Here is a 19,266-nt window from a genome sequence, read left to right on the forward strand (position 1 = left end):
TGAGGAGCTCAGTGCTGGTGGCAAAAGTGGGACTATGGGTCACACCCCAAGGGCCTAGTGCTGGCTGCTGATGGGGGCAAGTGTCTTCATCTTCTCTAAATCTGCGTTTGTGCATGGTGTGTATGTGCAGTTTGCTAGCAAACTTCAAGTAAGGCTAGCTGTTGAGTAATAGTCCCAAGGTCCAGGCAGGGTTATCAGGTGAGTAGAGGATCCATGCTGGTATTTGGGGGGACTCACAAACTAATAGTGCTGGTGAGATGAGTTTGTGCATGCATATGTCTATTTGCTAGTGAGGTTGGCACCAGCCAGTAAGTGGGAGACTCATGACCAACAGGATAAGAGGACCCAGAATGTGGGTAGGAGTGTTGGACAGGCAGGGGGTCCGCGCTGGTACCTGAGGGATCCACAGATGTGTGTGTGCTTGTGAATCCATGGACTGGTGTGCGATACACCTACCTTTTGGTGAGTCCTAGTGAGTGAGTGTGTGTGTGTATATCCAGAGTGGTGTGTACTACACCTACTTTTAGATGAGCCCTGGTATGTGTGTGCATGTGTGTGTGGCCACAACACTCTCTCTCTGTTAATTCAGTCAAGGTATTTTGACTCATTACTACATGCTTTTTCATCATAATACCTAAAATTCATATTTGCAGAATTTTACTTATGTTTGGGTTGACTATCTGTCCAAAGGCATGTGACCTAAGGCCTATTGTTTTTTTTTTTCTCTACTTTATACTGAAGGAACAACTAAAGTTTTTTTTTTTTTAATTTAAAGAAAAGACACCATCTTTGCAAAATGTCTGTATTTTTAATTGCAGTATCTCAGTATCTCATATTTAATGCATGTTTCACTATAGTATCACTGTTCTGAACTATTATTCAGGTCTTTCTTTTCTTCTTTTTTTTTTTTTTTTAAACTCTACATGTCCAGTAAGCTTAAGAATTCCTTCTCTTTCACCTGAACATAATTTAAAAAGTTTATTATACAGAGTTAAAACTAACAAAATTTGCCTTTAAGTAATTCACAACATTCACATTTTTCATAAAAAGAGTTGCATTTCTCACAGTGTGTCAATGACATATAGAAATAATCATTTCTGAATTACATACACATATTGTCTCTTGGTATCTGTAAATTGTGTTTAGACAATTTTTGATGGGTTTGAGCAATTGTTTATAATATAGATAGATCTGTATATTCCATCAATTTGGCTGAAATTCTACAAGTAAATTTGACTGTGATTGGATGTCATAGATTCATGAAATCATAGAATATCAGGCTGGAAGGTACTGCAAGGATCATCTGGTCCAACCTTTCTTGGATAAAGCGCAGTCTAGACAAGATGGCCCAGAACCCTGTCCAGTTGAATCTTAAGTGTCCAATGTTTGGGACCCCACCACTTCCCCCAGGAGACTATTCCAATGGCTGATTGTTCTCACTGTGAGAATTTTCCTCTTGTGTCTGATTGGAATCTCCCTAGGAGTAACTCATACCCACTACACCTTGCCTTTTCCGTGTGACTGTAAAAAGGAAGTCTCCATCTTTGTAGCCACCCTTTAAATACTGGGGCATGGTGATTAGGTCTCCCTTAAGCCTTCTCAAGGCTGAACAAAGCTTATTTTCTCAGCCTTTCATCATATGTTAGGCTTCCCAGTCTTTTGATGACCAAACAATCATCATCATGTCCAGAAATCTTCTGTATCCACAATGCAAAGATTTTTGATGTTTTTGAAAAGTACAGCCAATTCAATAAGAAAATGTTACATTTTCTCAGTGTTGAAGTTTATGAAGGCAGGTATATCCTCTTTAAGGCTCCAAAATTTGGACATTAGGGAACTATATACTCTGTTAGCAAGAAGTTGTTCGTTGCAGTCAGGCAATAACCTCTGTCTGTGAAGAGCAGTAACCTCCTTTGAAAAACAGTTTGAAGTCCAAATACTCTACCTCTCTCTGTTGACTAATGAGAGTCTAGGTACCTAATATTCCCATTAGATTCTGCCTGGAGTTAATTAATGAGAGACATTAAGCACAAGAGTTTGTCTAAAGAGGTGATTAACTGCAGGCTGCAAAGTAGGCATTTCCTTACTCGGAAAGCTGAAGTAATTCTCAAAAAAAGTGAACAATATCTCTTTTTAAATCACTTCAGAGCACCTGCACAGAAAGATTTATGAAATTCTCATCTTAAATTATGGTGGGTTCAAACACACACTTCCTAGTTACTATAAAAGTATCACAATTTAATCTGATGATTTTTTAGGGCAAAGACCCAAGACGTTATTAGGGCGCTTCCAGGAAAAGTATTTAGAGCGCTTCAGGTAGAGAAGGGTTGGGAAGATCGGCTCCTATTTCCAGGACACATGCTCTTAACTGGGGTGCTCTTAAAAACAGAAAAAATAGAAAAAACAAACAAATATCTATCCCAAATCCCAGAAGTCATTCATGTCTTATTGTCTTAATTCTCTGGTTTGACCACAATTTAAAATTTTACTTTATGTTGAATTCCATACATTCTGAGTACATTAAATAGCAACTTTGAGGCCTGAATCTGTGTTTAGATACTTTTCCACTATTCTCAGGATCACATTAAAATTTAGTTTTTTTCTGGGTGTTTTTGGTTGTTCAGATCACTTCAATATTCAGTTGTTTCATATATAAAAATGAAAATAAGGTTGAGAAAATTCTCTTAAATGATGTTTTGACTAATTCATCTGCTTATAAGTCATCTTATATTTTTCTTACTGCAACTGAAAAGGAAGATCTTTATATGGGGATTTTTCCAGTGTTCTATAGTACATTAAATTCATGAAGAAATTCTATGCATGTAATTTGTTTAGTGTTTTATCTTACCAACATTACATGCTGAGTACTAACATGATCTTAATATTACCACTGGTGTAATAAAAGTACTGAGCATGAGTAACACTTGAAGAAGTAGTTCTTCATATTTTCCACAAAGAATAATATGCTTTAGAGCTAAGACTCATATACTTTAGCCATAATTATTTATTTTTCCCTATTCCTTGCCTGTAAATAAAAAGGTTAGGAGAAAGCCTAATCATTAGATGATATAAAGAGAATTGTTTCTTACCCTTAAAAAGAGCACATCACAAGATATGAAGCTTTCTGCTTGATAGAGCTGTACAAGTAGGTTTTTTTCTTGAATTTTGAGGCTAGTTCTGCTGACATTTAATAAATATCAGTTTATTGACAGTTCTGGGGAAGAACAGTAAAATAGTATATGTATATTTTGTTTTATTTATTTGTGATCTAAATATGATCTAACACATTTAAAAATTTTTAAATAAAAATTGAAAGCTATTGCAAGTTTAATAGAAGGACAGATGTTTAGTTTGTTAATGGACAAAGTAAAATCCTTAACGTAGTGTCTCTAAACACATATATCTATTTTAAGATGAACATTTGAGCTGAACTTGTAAGTTTTTTGGTATCTCTAAAATTGTAATTATTGATATTTTTCACTCCCCTCTCTCCATATAACTGGATGAAATAATTTCCTCAGTAGTATTCCTAAAACTACATCCTGCTGGCCACTGGAAATCTGAACTGAAAAAATAGTATTGTACATGGACAGATAGTACATATAGCTAGATATAATCCCTGTATTATAAAAATTTCTTGCATCTTACAGGTAAGCAAAAAAGAAAATATTTTTGAGATTCAGAAAAATAAGATTTTGTTTCAAATTTTATCCTGATCTGGACAATTCCTTTCCTAACTTATAAACTAGAAATATTATTATCATCTGTATTTGACAGACCTGGATAAGAATTAATTAATTGAAGTTTGTGGAGCATTTGTCTGTTACAATTATAAGGCTTTTCTAAGATTGTCACAGATGCAGCAGAAAGCACAAAGCGCCACTGTTGTTCCCTTCAGGACATCAAGGCTTATTATAAGGATTGTATTCCATGGAAAAATAGATTTTTAAATGCATTGGTGGTGATGTAATAAAAGACACTTGTGGATCAGTCTTCACTCAACATTAAAATTGTAAATTATGGTATCTTCATAACTAATATTCAAGACTGTCTTTATAAAAAATAAGGGATAATGGAGACTATGATAGAAAACATGTTCTGCATTCTGTTTTTGATTAGGAAATACATAATGACCTTACTGATTCTTTTAATTTCTCTTCTCTTGTCTTCCAAAACTCATTTTAGGCAGTCACCTGTATATATTTTCACATATACAAAGCACCTTTCATTGCAAAATACTTTTCAAATGTACATGAAGTGGAATATTGGTTATTATTTAAACAACTTCTGAAATGTAGACACCTTTGGAACAAAATGCAAAATATACTTAACTGGTGCAAAGGAACACAGCAGGTTTGCAGAAAGGAACTAAAGTAAAGTAACCTCAGGAATTTAAATGGGCATTGTATGATTCTTCAAGTTATGATTTCTCTAAAAGAACTATAGGAATGACTGTCATGGTTTGTGGTCAGAGGACAAGTGAGAAACCACACAGCTACTCACTCCCCACTTCCATCCCAGTGCTGGGAAGGATGAAACAAGCAAAGGCGTGGAATTCAAGATAAAAACAGGCAGGGATAAATCACCCATTATGGTCACAGTCAAAAGATACATTCATTAGGAGAAGAAAAAAAAAAGAACATAAATTACAGACAGTAAAAACAACATTTAACAGAGTAGGACAGTGAGAAGCTTTATGACATCTTGTAAACACTTTCCCCCACCCCTCCCTTCTTCCCTGGTTCAGCTTTGCTCTCAGTATCTCTACCTCCTCCCCTCAGTGGCACCATCTTTGCTATTTACGAGATTGTTCATAATTTGTTTCGAGAATGTAGATATTTGTGTGTAGTCTTGTCTTGCTGAGGTCAGAAACATTAGTTTACTGGGCAAGAGTAATGTGTCTCTACTTTCTTAGATAACTGCTTAATTTTTTTTCAGGAAAAGAGAACTGTCTCCCATTCAGCTAACTATACAGTTTTCTGAATTGTTATAAAACATATAGAGGGGTTATTTTCTTACTGAATTGCTACAAAAAGAAAGTGACTGGATTTCGATCATCACTAGCTTTGTGTTTCTGGTTTTATCAAATGACCTTTTTAAAAATACTATCATTATGAAAGTCTTGATCAGTTAACAGGGGGCTGAAAGAATAGAAAGGGAAATAAAGCCCAATAATTTTTCTTCATTGTTTTAGTATTTGGCGATTCAACTATGTATGCCACTCTTTATAATATATTTTTTCATAAATAACACACTACTGACATTAAGCTGAGTAATAGCAAAGGTGGAGAATATGAAAGATATCTCACTATTTGGATAAGTTTATTTAGAAGTGAGTTACTGTATTTAGTGTGTGGATTTTGTAATTCTCCTATCTGGATGATCTTTTTTTTTTTTTTTTTTTTAATGTATCTAAAGTAGTTTCTGTCCCTTTGTATTTATCTCATTCTGAACTTAAATGATCTAGTTTTACCATATCTGATAAGACAGTAACCAGTACATGGTTTTAATGTCTGATGGTTTTGAAATGTGCTTTGCCTGTGCTCTCCAAATTTCTTGACTTTAAGCCAGTATCTGTTGCCAGAATTTGAATATAACTTGGAAGTTCCATGCTGTTAGAAGATGAACAGAGTTCATGGCTTCTCTAGGGATTGACTTGCAACAGAAAAGCAGTGAAAATTCATCTTGATGAGAATGTGTTTCTAGTAGTTTCCCCCACATTTATATTTGACAGAAGATGTATCTTCATTAACATTTTTGTTTGGAGCAGTAATTCACTTCTGAAGCAAAACCCCCTGGTCGTCCTCATTTATTGTGATTGGTTTTGACTGCAAAGTTTATATAAGCAAGATTCCTTTCAGATGAAAACAAACTGGAAAATCCACTCCAACTGAGCACCACTTGCTTTCTTGTAGTACAGATGTGGGACTCCAAAACAGTAAGTGAGGTTGTGCCTCTTACTTCTGTGCCTACCAAGCAATCATACTAAAAGAAGGTTTTCAAACCACTAAGAACTCTCATTATATCTGAAGTCTTATATTAGAAGAAAAAACTAATTTGTGCTTTAACACTTGCTGTCAACCACCAACCTTCAGATTTTAGAGCTCATTCTTTTGTCTTCAACAGAGATTTTCTTCTTGTCTTGATATTATTTCCTGTCTTCCTTGTCTTTTCCTTGACTGCTGTATTTTGCTACTGAACCTCTTTCATTTTTTTTTTTTTTTTTTTTTTTTTCCACTTTTTCTTTGCCAACTTCTCTCTGTTGGGCTCACCAAAGGTTCAGTGTGGTTTTATCTGTGGTTGTGAGAAAAAAATGTTTCAAATCAGTCCACCTGTGGGCTGATGGTCTGGCCCAGCCTCAGCCTGGTTCCATCCCCACAGGCCTGCCCAGCCATCCCAGGGCTGTATTAGACACAGGTTCCCCTCACTGGGTGAGATCCTGACCCTCCCTATGAAGCTGCCCAGAGCCTGGGGCTGGGGCTGTTCTAGTGCCCCCCAGATGCCCTGTTCCTGCCTGGGGAAGTTGGTCTGACTCTGTGTGCCAGAACCTGCCCTTCTGTCCCCCATGGTGTCCCTCCACTGCTCCCAGCCCCCAGCCTGGAGGGAGATCCTGGCCCTTGTGGCACTCTGGTACTGACTGTTTAATCCAGATGCTCAGACTGTAGTGCCATATAAACCTTCCATTCCAATTGTGCATAATGTAAATGTAGTGTCTTCATTGCCTTGACCTGTTAATCTACTTGTAATCATCATACTACTTGTGAAAGTAGACACTGTATCAGACTTGTGTTTTAAATCTTTAAGGAGAGAGCATCTAATCCCTACTGTGCATAGTATTAAATAAGAATATCACTGTATAATCATGAAAGTTCGAGCAGGTACGCATGCATTACCACTTCTTGTGAGGTCACTGAAATGAGTGGAATGTTGGGGACCTTTCACTGACAGAGATTGGGAGCTGCTGTAGGCTGGTATTTTTAATAAATCTGTATTATTTAAAGTAGTCAAGATAAAGTATTTTTTTTAACAGTTATTTGATTATTACAACACTGTATCAAAGAAACTGATATTTTATTTTACAGATAAGCCTAAGGAAAGAACAGTGATAACTATTGTTAGGATAATCACCCACTTTGGTATTTTCTGCCAGAAGTAATTTCTCTCACCGTTTTAAGACTATCAAGTTTCTTGTCATAGGCTTAGATTGATTAGGCTGATCTATCTTTGAACGATGATTTTCACAAAAATGAACATCCCATTGTTCTGTTCTATGTCTTTTGAATTTGAACAATGAAATCAGGAGACCAAGGCCTATATTTCATCCACTTTATTGTGTGAGAAATGCTACTCTTCAGCCATTCTTCCTAATCTTACATTCAGATGTGGAAGACTAAAAAAAATGATGTGACAATAAGCATCATTCTGACTGACCATACTGTTTTATCTGAAGATGAAATATCTTCCTCATGAAGGTAACGACACTACAAATTGCCTGAAACAGTATAAGTTATGTAGTTTAACTAATTTTCTTGTTTTTGGTTTGATTTCTTGGAATTTTCTCATTTATTTTTTTGAGCATTGAAATTGAGAAGTTTTAAATTCATATTAGAATTTATTTCATGTGAATGAGAAATCTAGTTATGCTTCTTCACACCTTCCAGACCTCTTTCTCACTTCTTTTAGCACTTTCAGGATTTTATAAGATACTCACAAGGTTGTCTTGAATTAAAGATAGAGGTCACAGTAATGTTTTTATCATATACATATGCACAAAAAATTTTGTTATTATTTTTGGTCCCCGAGACACTGAATAACATCATCATAAAGCTTAAGTTTGGTCTTTTATCACAGGCTTCTAAAATGTTTGTCCATAAGAGTCAGACCTTTGCAATTGAAATATGAACAGCCATTTATTTGATATTAAAAGCAATTTCATGAGATAACTCCTTCTTGTAAATGGATACAGTACGCACCATAACAAATGTTTTCACCTATCACTGATAGTGACAGTGACATGCATCCATGGATTATTAGCTCATGCAGGTGAATTTTCAACAAACTATCAGTTACTCAACATGATGTTCTTGTTACCTCCTCATATATGAAAAAAATTAATCCAGCCCATTGGCTTTTTTCCACAGATAAAGTACTTCTTACTGAATGTCGTTTTTAATCCATTTTCAACTACACAGTCTAGTTTCCTTCCTTTCAATCTCAGAAATATAATTTAGGGTTTTGTTTGGTTTAGGGTTTTATTTGGTTTATTAAACAGAGGGTTGTGTGACTTTCTGCAACACCTTAAATTCATCAGCTGGATTTCATCTTGGTTTATATATTGTTATACATGTTTCATACAACCCTAATCCAAAATTAATTTTTAATAGCAGAAAATGGAAAGTAACTGTGATTACAGGTACTATGCATTTGAAAAAATATCAGACTGAACCTTTATGATTGATGTCATTGCCACAAATATAGTTAAATATTTGACAATTACAAAATATTGCAGATCATCTAACAAAACTGCTAGAACCTATTTATTTTATGATTCTGTCATCTTTAATTTATTCCACAAATTTTACTAAAGCTTCTTCAAATAAGGTAAAAGTTTCACCACAAAAAAAAATAGCTTTTTAGACAATTCTGAGGCTTATGATGATTTTGGTTTCATCCTGTCAGACATGTTAAAAACACTTTTTATATCCTGAAAAATTATCTCAGTATATCTTATTTTTTGTTGTCACTTCAATGATGATTTATTAGTTGATTCTTAATTTTGATCTAAATAATATTTCCCAACTGAATTTTAAGTATGCATTAATCATTTTCTATTGTACATACTACAATTAGTCATGCTTTCAGTATTAATCACAAAAGCATAATATTGTAAATACTACCTACTATACTTTCTTAAATTAAAAAAAAAATCACTTTCTTTCCTTGCAATGACACTTCTATATAAATTGGAAATCCTTTACTGTGCAGTGCTCAAGTAGTAAATTAAGATGTACATTCTTAGTTCTACAGTTTTAGGAATGTTTTCCCTTCACTGGGACTAATGGTGAAGTTTGCAGGGGGTTTGTTACATTTTTATTTTATTTTTTATTTGGGTAAATATATTGAAAAAGATATTTAATTGTAGCACTAATGTAAGATATCAGAAAGGGTTGTCTTCAAGATGTGAAGAGTCCAGTTCTCTTTGCATTCATGCTGGAGGTAAGCATGAACAATTAACTGAAGCGGATAGAAACCGAGTTGGCAAAACAGAAAACTCGGTTGAATATGGAGTTGAGGGTAACATGGAGGGAGAATTCTGTGGAAATTCAATGAAATTTTGACTTTAAAGGAGAAGACATGCTTTTGAAACTAGAATTATCTTTATGGTGACCTCAGCATTTTTGTTCAAAAATGTTTTCTTAGCTTACAAGTTAAAATAAGATACTTCTGGCAGCCTCAGATGAGAGATACCATGCCTGTTACTAATGTCTGAGGTTATTTAATGCTTATTATTACCCACTTATATCCTGTATGCTTCTATTTCAATTAAATATGTGAAATCAGAAGATCAGCTGTAAAGGAAAATCTGGAAATTTAGTATATAAAATTGGAGAGAAATTATAAAAGCAGAAGAAATTATTTATTCAGCAAAGAGATGATAAAAGAGTCCAAATTTTTATAAAAAGTTCTTTAGACAAAAAGGGAAAATTACTTACATTTCCTTTATACAATACAGTAATGCAAATTTCTTAAATCTGATCTTAATTTCCACTTCAATTAATAGTTTTCCTCTGCGTGGGATCTATATCTGGTGATGTGAGTTAAATAAGAAAGACAGTATTTTAAGGGCAGGCTTATATGGCTGAACAGACCTTGCTATAACTTGTATGAGGTGCCGGTGCCCAGGCGCTGGCAGCGGGGCCGCGGGGGCCTCTGTGAGGGGAGGCCGGGGCTGCCCCGCGCCGGGCACGGCCGGTTCCAGCCGGCTCCAACCCACCCACCGCAGGGCACGGCTGGGAAAAATACATTTAAGAAAGCGCAAATTGTCACATAGAGAGTGGCATGGGAGGAAAAAAAAAAAAAAAAAAAAAAAAGAGTGTGAGAAACAGCCCTGCAAACAGCGAGAGAGAAGAAGGGGGTGGAGGTGTCCCAGGCGCCAAAGCTGAGATTCCCTGGCAGCCCATGCGAGACGGCCATGGTGGAGCAGATAACCACACTGCAGCCCCATACTGACTCAGAGGAACAGTGTGAGGATGATGGAGCAGCAGAGAGGAGTTGTTGTGGACTGATCCCCTTCCCCCTGCACCGCCTGGGGATGTGGGGTGAGTAGAGGAGTTGGGAATGATGGAGTGAATTTGAGCCTGGGAAAAAGGGGAATGCAGGGGGAAGGTATTTTAGGTTTTGCTGTTTTTTCTCACCCTCTATTTTTAATCTACAATACACCAAATTAATTTTCCCCAAGTTAAGTCTGTTTTGCCCATTGTGGTAATGGATGAGTGAGTTTCCTACTTTTACCTTGACCCATGATCTTTTTTATCTTATTTTCTCCCCCTGTTCTGTTGAGGAAGGGGAGAGAGAGAGAAGCTGGGTGGTCATCTGACAGCCATCCAAGGTCAAATCCCCAGATAATTGTTGTGCCATAAGACTGTATTGGATATAATTTATGTAATCATTGTAACATGGGTCTCTAAGTGCCTATAATACTCAATCCTGAATATTTTTACTGAACCAGTAATATACACAGAAATTCTAAAATGTGTTTATATTTTGCACATCCAGTCTTCTAAAGACATCTTTTTTAAAGCATTTTGCCTAACTTTTCAATGTTGGGCTATGGTATGCACTGAAGCAGATTGAATACCTCTGCTGTTCTGAGTAGATGAAGCTGAATGGGCCAGGTATAATTGTGGCTTTTGGTCACAAGATAAACTGTCTCACAGCAGGCAGTCCTAATGGAGAAGGGTGACTTACATGCTTATTATCAAAATGTAATTCTATTTTTAGAAGTCTAGCTGAGTGTGTTATGTTTTTATTATGACCTTTGGCAGTAACTAATTTTTTTACATTTTATTTGGGGATAAGCTTGAGAATGAGAGGAGCTGAGGACCCTCCTGTCATAGACACTTGTGTGGAGGCAACTTAGCTTGCCTCAGGAGCCATGCAGCTGAGAATTCATTCTAATAAGGGCTTTCTTGACTGTAAACTGTATGTGTCATAAACACACTGAATTTAATTGGAAAAGTTCCAGTTCATGTTTCTAAGCATTCATTTTATCTTTCTCTATCAAGGTCTATAGCAAAGCTGGGAGTCTTGCTATAAATCAGTTGTGCATTGATTCCTGAACCAGTTAAATGAGAAGTTGATTTTTCATCCAGTAATCACAGTTGCATATCTCTTGTCTATGTTCTACAACCTAGGAAAATGTTTATCATAGAGTATCAGCTAAAACTGTGCATCACCTATTCAAAGACATTAATTGATTTACATTGAGACACAAATGAGCTAAATAATAGTACTAAACATGAAAAGTGTCGAGTTATTGGCAAATGAAAAAAAAAAAGACTATCATTAAAATATTTATAAGCACATTTAAAAAGCTTTCACTAATTTTATATCTGGGTTCTTATGGCCAATACTGATAGAAAAATAGAGGTAGAGCTCGACATAGATACAGTTACATATAAAATAAATATTTTCTGCAGGAAAAATTCCTACTTTTATTAGTGTGGAATGCTCCCAAACTATTTCTTAGCATAGTACAATGGATCTTTTCTATAAAAGGGGAGAAGGTGTGTTACGTGGCAAATTGGGAGAAGTATGCTCTTCTAAAGGGATATATATCTGTGTATACATGTATAGGTACAAACACAAACAACTATATGCACTTATTATCTATCTTTCTTTAAACATATTTTAGTCTACTCTTAACCTAAAATGTGCACTGTCAAAATACATTCATGAAACTCAAGAGTAAATAAGTTTCATTATGAATGTTTTAGTTTTAGAATATCAAAATTTCTGAAGTACATTTCTAAGAACCTCTAAGTATACAAGATTGTTTAATTCAAGTATATCTCTTATAAAGTATCAGTTCCACATAAAAGTAAAAGAAGAAAAAAAATATCTCTTAAGATGTTGCAGATGAGATAAAGGCACTGAAAGCAATGTGCATTTGCAAAAAGGAGTTTTAGAACTAGATAGGTCTATTCAATCTGCATAGTGCTATCACTGATTGTAGAGTCTAAGGTACTCCATTTGTTCATAAGCATTATTTCAGCATTTGTTAACAGTAATGGTCATTTTGGTTAAATTATTTCTTATCCTTTATAGCTTTTTCAAAAGTTCCACTTAGATTATATAGAAGTTGAAGTATATAGACATAAAATTCAAGTAACGAATTATAAACGGTTTGGCAGATAATACAATAGAAATCAATGTTTGCTAATTAATTTTGAGATAAATTAATTCAGTTTCTTTCTTCATAATTAGCTATTTTGCCTGAAATAAATTAAGACAATATTTCAAACCTAAAAAAAACCCCAATATTCAATGTTTGCTATTATTATTATGTTCTTAATGTGAAATGGATAAAGATAGAATGATAACACATACTTCCTTGGACGCTCTCCTTAACTACCAGATGTAACATAACCCGTCATTTTTCATCCAAGCTTCCCACTTTAAACTTCTAACACAATATTGAATACATATATGAAATCTAAATATGAAGATCAGAAAAAATAATCCCAGGTCTTTAAACATGACGTTATTTATCATATCCAGCAACATATTGCATTGGTATCTGCATGGGTGGGGACTAGATGGAAAAATTAGTCATATACAAACAGTTAAAAATAAAAACTATTTATCCCACCAAGGTCAATCCACCACAACTATTCTTGTCTGAGTCATGTATATTAATATAGAATCTGGAGAATGCAAAGTTTTGATGCGATTATATATCTATCTAAAACCACTGATGTTTGAGCCTAACAATATTTACTGGGTGACTCGCTTTAGAATATTTTTTTATATGATGTGTGCATCCTAATAATGGCCAGATGTTGACAATAGACAGTCTTTTGCTTATTGTCAAAATTATATCTGAACAGATAAGTATTCAGAAGCCATCTCACAGTTTTAAAACTATTTCTTGCACATACTGAATATGTATATGTGTAAAGATTAACATTTTGACAGAATAAGAAACTAAGATCCTGTCTTTGTCTTGTTTTAGCAGGAATTTGCATTGTGGATTTTGTAATCAGATACTGAACCTGTTCTTTGACCTGATAAGAGTACTGCTGGACATTGTGAAAGGTAATTCAACTTCACCTTATTGCTACCCCTTATTGTGAAAACTTAAAGCCATAAATTTCTAGGATTAAATTAATATAAGCAAAACTCTTGGCTTTCATCTTGACATTTGTAGCATTGCAAACCTTGTCTTTGTTAAAGGAAGCAAGAAGACAGTGCATTTTCTGTTTATTTTCAGTTGATCATCATATCAAAGGGATTTAGTCTTTAGTAAAACACACATTTGTGCATGCACTAAACAAGCCTGATATAAGCCATATATTATTTTATGAGTATTTTAAATTAGCAGTTTGAGATTGATATGTTTGTTTTTTAAAGCAGGCTACTTATTAGTTATGCACATTTATAATTGTTCCCAACATAAATGAAACTGTTTAATATTTATATTGTAACAGATATTTTAATATTTCTTAATTTTATTAGTTTTCAGAGAGTATGTAAAAGTTCTAAATATTTTTTAAGTTTCTTGATCGTTTTTTCTAAAGCAGTGACAGCTACTAATATAAATTTGCTGAGGTGTGGGCTCTCATCTCATTGTCTAGTGCTCAGTAAACTTCTCTGTGTTTGGCAGCTTCTTCCCCTGAAACAGCCTCATTTTATATCCCTGCTGTTATGTTCTTGACCTTTGCCATGGCTACAACCCCAGGGCATTTGAGCTGTCAGGCAAAAAAGTGGAAAGAGAAAGAGGCTGGTGAAAGTTGTAGAAGGTAAAAAGCTTTGTAATGCGCTGATGAATTTCCTGCCATCAGATAGTTTTCACTTCACCTCCATTGCTGTCACATTTCCTTAAATAATAGGGAGACTTTTCCACTAATGGACAATGGAGGCTGTTTGCCTAATGAGAACTTGCAGAGGCAGCCTGCCATGTGTCTTTATCTTTTAAACTGAGGTGAAACAAGCTTGCCTGGCTACAGATAAGTGGCTAAAAAGCAGTCTTATTCAGATGTACCTGTCAGTAATTTATCTGGGGTTTTTGTATTCATATATACTGTTCTATGTGCAGTAGAGCATTAAATTGCTTTCCACTGGGAGCAGGTCACATTCAGGGGTCGTCAGAACCATGCTACTGGATGGAACATGCTTGATTCATACAGGCTGTTTCTGTCAAGATCTTGGCAGCTGAAATCGCCATCTAACGAGAGATTTTATGCTAGAACCTCCCCCTCTGGTAAAGCTGATTATTATTTAATATAATGTAGATAACTATAATTCTGTGGAGAGTTTATGTGTAGCTTCTATAAAACCAAATGCATGGCCACTGATTGTTATGTCAAGAGTCATAATGAGTCTTTCAATTTCTGCTAGTAAAGATTTTTGTTGTAATTACTATATACTAAAGATAGATTAAATTTCTTGGCTTGTCATGAGATCCTCTTTTGTGTGTCAAGGAAGAGTGCTGTTGGACAACAGAGATAAGTCTCAGGCTTATTTTTGTGGATGTTTATTCAAGCCTAAGATTGTCTTCAAATTTTTCTGAATTCCTAATCATGAAAGTAAATAATCTTGTAATTTTTCTAAAAGTCATCAGCATGTTTGCAATAGATAAAGGGCACATTAACTCAAACTATATTTTTGTTGCAAATTAATTTCTTTCTCCTTGTGTGGGTATTAGAAAGATGGTTTAGTACATATTGCTGCCATTTCCCACTTGTGATATTAAATTAATGCAATAAAGGACATGTAAACTACAATATAAAAACAATATTTCTGGTATAATATTTTTTTTTTATTCTCAGTTTTTATTGTTGCAAAATGTGTCCAGAAATCAATTAATTATTTCCAGTTGAAAAGTGAACATTCTATACTGAGATGAAACGTAAACCAAATGCAATTACTTTTTTTTCCACTTTACAAGAACAGTTTATTGTAGACCAAATGGAAAACTTTACATTGCATGGATTAAGAATTATTCCTGTCTCTCCTTGCCCTCATTGCCACTGCTAAAATATATTTTTATGATATTAGTAATTATTAAGGCTTTATGAAAGACAGTTTATTAGATCAATCATGAAGAATTCACAATATTTAAATAAAAAATCATCCACACCTTCTAATCTGTAAATTCAACAATGGACTTCAACCTTGTGTGTATATCTAATAAGCAGTGGTGACAAACACCAAAATGGTACATATATTTAAAAACATAGAGACATAATTATTCTTAAAATTCTTCTTAAATTCTTAATTCATAGTTTTTCTTTTTCAAAAACACAGAACTTAATCTTATATCTAGTTAAACACTATTTCAAGTCAACCATGAGTTTCAAACACTGAACAGGAAATGGCATCATATGAAAACCCAACATTTTTCCTTCTTTAGAAATGGAAAATATTCTGAGTTGACTTTTGAGCATGCAATGTTAAAGATGTTAAACTTATTGAATACTAAAAAACCTGTAATTCAAACAATATTTTTCCTCTTTAGATTAAAATATTTTTGACTAACATTTTCATGTAATTTTTTAATCTGGGAAGTGTCACCTAAGTGCCATAGATGTTATTTCAGTGCTTGTGTCATTCATTCATTATTTTTTTAAAATATTCTTAGTTAAACTTTCTTATCCCAGCTATGTTTATTTATAGGCAATGCATGCAAAGAGAAAGAAAAATAAGCACAAGACAAAGAAAGTTAATCTGTTATAACTATATTACTACTTAAGGAAAAAAATGTGCATAATTTTCTTAGCTCTTTAGAACATGAGTAGTAGTCTAGGAAATTACAATTTTGAGACCTAGTTATAGAAATTCATGTTTCATTGATTGATTTCAATTTTCTTCTTGCGGTCCATAAACTATTGGAAAGAAGATGGGCTATCTGGTAATTCCACAGCAATATTTCCTTTTTGTTTCTTTCTTTAAGCTTGATATCTTAATTTTTCTTTAAAGGAAAGAAAGACCTGAACATATAAACTTCCTGCTGAATGAAATAGAATTTCTCCCCCATAGTCCCATATTTAAAAAAACATTTCAAATTTTTCATTCCTGAAGTGCTTTTGTTTTGTTGGTCTCTGGTAACAAGCCCTATGTATCCTGCAGTAAAGCTTCTTTATTATTCTCTAATATACCTGGCTATCTTTTCTAAACATATAAAAGATATAGTTTTGCTTAATTGTGAACCTGAAATGGTCATCTGATTAAAACAATATTGAATATTTAAAAGGGGAAAAAAGTGTGACTGCTCTATCATAGCAGAATATAATTAGAAATTGTCATGTAAATACACTAATATTTTGATAGAAGCATGAATTCCCTTGTCGTGATAGGAGAAATGAGATGTAATCTGAATATCCAAATGAGCTTTAGTTACAGATTTAGACTGATACTGTCCTCCAGACTGACTAGAAAGGGAGGAATTAGTAGCTGGGATCTGTGATGAAATATTTTTTTCCATTCATATTTCCACATACTGAGGTTACTTGTGGGGATGTAACAATACAAAGATCTTTGCGTTTTCCTAGAAATGTTATGTAGTCATAGGTTAAAGCTTTGGCACATAAGTTTTTTCTACAAGTTTTGTTTTCCTAGTTTTATAATCTCGTGAAATTCAGTTGCCATTGTAAAAATATAACTGAATATTTTCATTTCATTTTAGTAGAACTTGCAAAAATCTGTGGCTTTCTGAGAATCCAGTGGCATCCTTAGTCACTGATTTAAATACTAGGTCTGCTTTACAAACATTCACCACTCCTCTGTAAAACTTTATATAGACCACAATTATCCTGAAATCTACAAGAATCTGTTGAAAGAGGTTTTCTGGAAATCAGAACTCTGTGCTTAAGGTAGTAAATTTAGCCCACTTCAAATCTTTCATTAGTCCTTCAATCTTCTTGTCCCATTTCCACTCCTTTTTCTGTGATATTCCTGAATCAGTTTTGTTTGAAACAAAGAGACAAAAGAAAACGGCCATTCTTATCAGCACTCATGGATGTGAAAAACCTTCATGATGTGGTCAATGAGTTGTTGACTTAATTCAGCAGTCTGTCAGAAGCATAACAGTCTCTCATCCCATTTACTTTAATAGATACATTAACTGAAGCTGTTATGCTGCTATGAGTCGGGGTTTTTTGTTTGTTTTTTTTTTTTTTTTTTTTCTTCCTTTAATCATAATTTTAATAGTTTTTATTAAATTTTGACTGTTCTGGAACTGTGGCCATTGTTTGTAATTGCAAGAAAAATCTTATTTATGGAATGGGAGTTATACTATTCTACATTAATTATATATAGGCTAAATGCTTTATGAGATTTATTGATTAACACTATGAAAGAATGACCCTTCAGATGTAAAACTACTGTTCCAGTAATACACAGGACATTATAAATATGAGAAAGGCAGAGACATTTTGCTAGATCCAGTTTTTTCTTTAAATACACAGTGACACTACTATACTGGCTAATTGGTTTGTATGGCATTATTCCAGCATAAAATAACAGACATAAAGCTTCTGTGAACTGTGTCTTTCATATTATCCTGTTAGTTGCAAATAAGATTGCTGACCATAAAATGTCTTTTCTGTAACTAGTATCACTGTTGTATCCTATAAGATTTAATTACAAATTGACTAGTTCAGCTTTATACAAGGCCTTGAAGACCAGACCTTTGCCATGGCAATAAAAGGAGATTAGAAAAATTTTCTCCCTTCCCTTTGATCTGAAAATAAGGATTTATACAGACAAAAATGTGTTGTGCAAACTATATGTCAGTTTGAGAATTCTCTGAAGAATTTTGCATGTAACCAATGTTTGCATATTGCGTTATCATGTGTGTGTAAATCATGACTCCAGTATATAAAAGCTGGATATTGTAGACCATTGTTGAACATCTTATTCTATGTATCTGCCTAAATAAGGATTACTGTATTCAGCATCTGAGAGCACATTGATTTTTTTTTTTTTTTTTTTTTTTTTGTAAGCTTCCTGAAACTTGGCAGAAAATTGCAGAGTCTGGGCCTAAAGTGAAAACTGCAGAAAATGCTTGTGTCTGAACTCATTAATTATTGGCTACTATAGATATTCTTAATGCAAACAGCGCAGTACAACCCATATCACTAGCTGACAGGCCATGGATGCATTGAAGACAGATAATAAAAATACAAAATAAAAGCACAAAAGTTACATTTCCTGACTCTTAGCAGGGAACACAGATCCAGAAGAAAAGTATCCAAGTCTAATAGGCTACTGTGAATGCCAGAATTATGTTTAATAATGTATATATATCTCAATTTGGTACTATCTTTTGTATGACATACGGCCATGCAGTTGTCTTAAAAATACATCATTTAGTGACTATTTATTCTGTGGCTATCTCTGAGATAACATATTTATTTTCTATTGCAGTGTAGTTAACATCTCTTTTTAATATTTTGAAGATTATATTGTAAAAATATTATAAACTGTGGTATATATAACTATTCTATAACATATTGGTAAATTACTGAATCATTTAAGTGATCTTCAACTATGTGCCTCTGTAAAAAGAACTGCATTCTATTGTTGCTCTATGCAAACTGAACCCCAGAAATCTTCTCTTATATCAAAAATCCAAGTCTTGTCTGAGGCACTGGTTGCATCTCAGAGTCCAGATGAACTGAATTAAGACTGTAGTAAACTGTAGTAAACCAAACTGAAATTTAATATCCCTCAGTAGTGCAGTATTAAATAGGGGCAGAAGTTCACTACTGTCACATTTTTCCACTTGAGGAAATTTTCATATTCTTATTAGAAAGGAAGATGGAAGACGAGATTTTTTGAACATGCACAAAATTTGTTAAATCACATGTTTTGATAAAATTAAACTTTACAGATCTAACACTAGCCCAGAACTCATATAAAAGTAGTTTGAAAACAGAACTGTAGGGCTGGCTTTTGAGCACCAGAAGTACTTGAAAAGTCTCTGTACAACTGAGAATGTACAAGTTAATTTCTCAGCAATGAGCCTCCATAGTTGTGATGTTT

General features: G+C 34.0%; 1 protein-coding gene across 3 annotated transcripts in view; it reads left to right on the forward strand.

Annotated features, from left to right (window-relative positions):
- Nucleotides 1–19,266, forward strand: part of MGAT4C (MGAT4 family member C) — a 440,656-nt gene that overhangs the window by 197,276 nt on the left and 224,114 nt on the right. For 2 of the 3 annotated variants that reach the window (XM_033000009.2, XM_033000010.2), the window contains exon 2: nt 13,235–13,317. The gene's annotated coding sequence lies outside the window, so the exon portion shown is untranslated. The remainder of the gene's footprint in view (nt 1–13,234; nt 13,318–19,266) is intronic. The other variant, XM_033000011.2, reaches the window with a different exon arrangement.

The sequence above is a fragment of the Tyto alba genome, unplaced genomic scaffold (genome assembly GCF_018691265.1).
Source record: "Tyto alba isolate M040663 unplaced genomic scaffold, T.alba_DEE_v4.0 Super-Scaffold_2, whole genome shotgun sequence".
NCBI lineage: Eukaryota > Metazoa > Chordata > Aves > Strigiformes > Tytonidae > Tyto > Tyto alba.